The 4982-nt window shown below is 38.4% G+C and overlaps 1 non-coding gene across 1 annotated transcript; it reads right to left on the bottom strand.

The window, feature by feature from the left end:
• Positions 1–3397: 3397 nt before the first annotated feature.
• LOC122737604 lies at positions 3398–3501 on the bottom strand. The gene has a single exon (XR_006354424.1). It is a non-coding gene; the product is annotated as a U6 spliceosomal RNA (small nuclear RNA).
• Positions 3502–4982: the final 1481 nt, after the last annotated feature.

Raw genomic sequence — 4982 nt, 5'->3', positions numbered from 1 at the left:
AGATGGTCAAAGCTAGGATCTCGGTGAAGACCTTTTAGGTACATTTTACAATGTCAGCTTATGTTCAGGCATAAGGACCTTCAAGCAGTCTCTCTCCTGGACTCTCTTAAGGCTTATTTGGATCCTTTTTTTTTTTTTCCCCATACAAAGAAGGGCAGAGAAATTTGTATTTAGTAGTAGTTGTTTTGTTGTTCAGTCATGTCCAGCTCTTCGTGACCCCATTTGAGGTTTTCTCAGCAAAGATACTGGAGTGGTTTGTCATTTCCTTCTTCAGGTCATTTTACAGATGAGGAAATTGAGGCAAAAGGGTTAAGTGACTTGTCCAGGGTCACACAACTAGTAAGTATCTGAGACAGCATTTGACTCCAATCTTCCTACCTAGGCCCAGCACTCTATCCACTGCTCTACCCAGCAATACAGCCTGCTTTTATTTGTTAAGCATTTACCTAGTATGTTACTATGAGAAGATAAAGGTATTTGAGTCTTACTCATTGGTTATACTAGATTCAAACATTTATTTTGTGCTTACTGTAAGATGCTTTATTAGACCCTCCAGAAGGGCAATGTGTATATTATATCTATGAAAATGAGAAAATACAAAGTAAGTCATTTCAAGAGAAAGTGAGTATGTTATGGAGTCAGGAATGAGAAAAGGCCTTGGATAGAAAATAGCACCTAAGGCTTGCTTGGAAGGAAGCTAGAGATTGTTGGGGTTTTTTGTTTGGGTTTTTTTGAAGCTAGAGATTCTTAAGACAGGAAAGAGGGAATTCACTTCCAGATCTTTGGGGCCCACTTGAGCAAAGGTATGGAGGCAAGAATTGTCATGCCACATACCGGGAATGGTGAGAAATCCAATTTGGATCAGAGGTATGTCTGGAAAGGTAAATTTGGAGCCAGGTTATGGAGAATGTTAAAATACCAGGCTGAAGATTGTATATTATCCCGGGAGTGATAGGGACCTTTCAATAGGTCAACAAGAGGGAACTTGGTCAGATTTGTATACTAGGAAAAGTCAGTGTGGCTGCCCTGTGGAGGTTGGAGCAGAGGGGTTAAAACTATGAAGTGAGAAGATGAATTTGGCCACTACAGGAATCCACTTGGCTATAGAAAGTCATGAGAGTTTCAGTTACTCTATTAAGTTTCTGCTTCCCCCAAAATTAAAAGCCATGCTGCGACTAGAATTTAGTCCTGTTGATTAGGCTATTTTCAGAAGACTAGAAACATATAATTAAATGATTAAGAATGGGGTAGATTTTAATCCTAATCCAGCTGTCCATTCTAGGATGGTGCAGGAATTTCAGAGAATTGAGATATTCCTCTTTTAGCTATGTTAATGAATGCATTAATTTTTTGTTGTTTTGTTTTGCGGGACAATGAGGGTTAAGTGACTTGCCCAGGGTCACACAGCTAGTAAGTGTCAAGTGTCTGAGGCCGGATTTGAACTCAGGTCCTCCTAAATCCGGGGCCGGTGCTTTATCCACTTTGACACCTAGCGGCCCCCCGAATGCATTCATTTTTAAACATAAAATTAAAATGCTAAGGTTATACTTATTGGTTTTGAGGGTTCTAGGATCTAGAATTAGGCGCCTTAGGGGTCATCTGGTCCAACTCTTTGATTTTACAAATGAGGAAACTGAGGCCCCAGGGTGGAAGTGACTTGCAGAAATTCACACAGATGGAAAGCAGCAGAGCCAGAAGTCCTCTTTCTATTAACATGCTGCCTCACTTTACAGCTGTTAGCCTTCTCATTTCAGGTATGGATTATTCATTGTTATTCACTCAGGAAAGCTATAATTAAGTTGTCATTTGAATCTGATGTTGTTGTTCAGTCCTGTCTGATTCTTCTTGACTCCATTTAGGGTTTTCTTTCTTTTCTTCTTTTTTTTTTTTTTGCAGGGCAATGAGAGTTAAGTGACTTGCCCAGGGTCACACAGCTAGTAAGTGTCAAGTGTCTGAGGCCGGATTTGAACTCAGGTGCTCCTAAATCCAGGGCCAGTGCTTTACCACTGTGCCATCTAGCTGCCCCTTAGGGTTTTCTTGGCAAAGATACTGGAGTGGTTTGTGATTTCATTCTCCAGCTTTTACAGATGTGGAAACAGAGGTAAAGAGGGCTAAGTGACTTGCCCAGGGTCACACAGCTAGCACGTCTATGAGGTTGGATATGAACTCAGGAAAAGGAGTCTTCCTGATTCAGGCCCCAACACTCTATCCCCTGCACCACCTGGTTGCCCCTAGCTGAATCTGATATAAACTACATAAAAATATTTGAGGCTGGGGGCAGCTAGGTGGTGCAGTGGATAGAGCACCGGCCCTGGAGTCAGGAGTACCTGAGTTCAAATCCAGCCTCAGACACTTAACACTTACTAGCTGTGTGACCCTGGGTAAGTCACTTAACCCCAATTGCCTCACTAAAAAATAAAAAAATAAATAAAAAAAAATATTTGAGGCTAACTGCTTCTGTTTTCATGTATAGTAATAAATTAGGCTAAACAATGGTGGTACTAGGATTCATTGTTAAGGATTCCCATGGAGAATAAACCGAATTAGCTGTCTTGTCATAAACAAGGTGCTTAGCAATTAAATGTAGAGCATTTAGATATTTAAACCATAAAATGTTTGACTTGGAATGTTTCTCAGCAGCCAGAGCTATCTGTGTAGCTCATTAGATCTGTCTCAAGAGCTATCACACTGTGCACTGAAGAGTTGGGGTTTTGGGGGGAAGAGTTCTTGATCTGCTGAGCACACAAGTGCTTCATAAATAATACTTCCTTAGTCTTGTTAACATTTCCAAGGGATAGGGAGCCAGGTGGGAGATCCTCTTCCCCAGTCTGCTGTGTCAAGTTACACTGATCTTCATGCTTTCCTATAATTTTCACATGACGCAGTAATGAATGGCATGCATAACTAACCAAAGCTATCACAATCATTCTAAAAATCTCAACTGGAAGGAATTGACATAGATAACAAATGTTATAAATCTATTTTTAAAATGAAAGTGTACAAAGCACAACATAGTCACACCTCAGGAATACATAGGGAGATCAATCAAGGAAGCTCGTCAGACTTGGGAGATGACCATATTTAACTCTTTATAGGAAACCATAATATCTAGATAGCCTTGCCTTTGAGCCATTGACAATGACTTTGGACAAGTCACATCTCTGTCAAGTTCCTCATCTATAAAGTGATGCCATTTGACTCTAATAACCTCAAAATTTTCTTCCACCTTCAAAAAATTCAACATGTGAACAATTCCACTGATTTTCAATAAGGAATAGCTTGTCTTAATCTAAGTTGCGGAGGAGGTATTGGACGGAAGTTCCCTTACCTGGAAATTGAGATACTAATGACACCACAGGTCCAGTGTTTTTTTTTTTTTTAAAGACAAAAAACTTTTCTAGAAGGTTTTTGCTTCACAAATTTGCGTGTCATCCTTGCACAGGGGCCATGCTAATCTCTGTATCGTTCCAATTTTAGTATTTGTGCTGCCGAAGCAAGCACTCTAGAAGGTTTTTGAAATAGAATACTGCCTTGTAAATGTGAAAAGATAATATAAGAAATAATAAGGAAACTTGAATGAGATCAAGAAAATCTGAATCTGTTCCCTCTGAGGAATTCAAGTTGACTTAACACTGAAGTGCTAGTTAATTGCAAGCCATGAATTAAATGCCAATTTGTGAATTCACTTGTGATGCCAGGGCAGTGACTTACAGTAGAATATAAACTCCATGTGGACAAGGATCATCCTTCTTGTTCTTATATCCACAGTGTCTGGCACATCAAGCTGAATAAATTCTTGTTGAATTCTATGTTTGTAATTGCTGGTACATTATCATTCCCATTGGTGCTAAGATACTGATATAAACTAACTGCCAGATTTGGCACAGATGGCTACATCAGAAATGCAATAGTGGCTATGGATTTTTATTATTTTAGGAGAACTGATAGTTATACTGATATCAATATAGCTAGAAATTAATGTATATATTTATAGATGAATATATCCTATATGCATATATGTGTGTACATTTGTATGTAAACATCATTGATTTTTTTCCAGGGTAGTTGGAGGAATCTGTTTGAGCCCTTTAACTACTGTGCAGTTTATTAAACATCAAGAACAAACAATCAAAAGTAATGACATTTCTTTTTTCTTTTTTTTTGGTGGGGCAATGAGGGTTAAGTGACTTGTCCATGGTCACACAGCTAGTACATGTCAAGTGTCTGAGGCTGGATTTGAACTCAGGTCCTCCTGGATCCAGGGCCGGTGCCACCTAGCTGCCTCATGACATTTCTTTTTGAAGGATGTTTGTAGACAGCCATATGCTGGCAATCAACAAAATAATAAATCAAGCCCTCATTTACGGCATTTGGTGATTTCCATGGTGTAAATGCACCCACTGAAAATTTAACAACCAGCTCTGTAGAAGCAGCCTCCAAGTCACTGCTGCTTGTAGAATAAAAGAAGGCACAGTTTACAACCCAAATGGGCCCATAGCATGCATCTGTTCTCAGTTTTCCACAATTAGGATCTCAGATATCTGAGAGATCACCTTGTTGCCACACTTTGTCTAAAATATCAGTTGTTTAATCATGAAAATATACTCTAGGACTTAATGTGACCTTCATAAAGAATGATAGCTATAAACATTTATTTCCAATAGTAATTTTTAAAATTTGAGGTAGGAAACCTATAATTTTTTTCATTTATTTATTTATTCATTTATTCATTCATTTATTTATTTTAGTTTTCAACATTTGTTTAGAAAAGATTTCCAATTTCCAATTTTTTCCCTCCCTCCCCCTCCCCTAGACAGCAGGTAATCTGATATAGGTTTTATATATATATATATATATATATATGTGTGTGTGTGTGTGTGTGTGTGTGTGTGTGTGTATACACATATATAATAACATTAAACATTTCTGTATTAGTCATGTTATACGAGAAGAATCAGAGCAAAAAGGAAAAACCTCGAAAA

The sequence above is a fragment of the Dromiciops gliroides genome, chromosome 1 (genome assembly GCF_019393635.1).
Source record: "Dromiciops gliroides isolate mDroGli1 chromosome 1, mDroGli1.pri, whole genome shotgun sequence".
Taxonomy (NCBI): Eukaryota; Metazoa; Chordata; class Mammalia; order Microbiotheria; family Microbiotheriidae; genus Dromiciops; species Dromiciops gliroides.
This window is presented reverse-complemented; position numbering and strand designations above follow the sequence as displayed.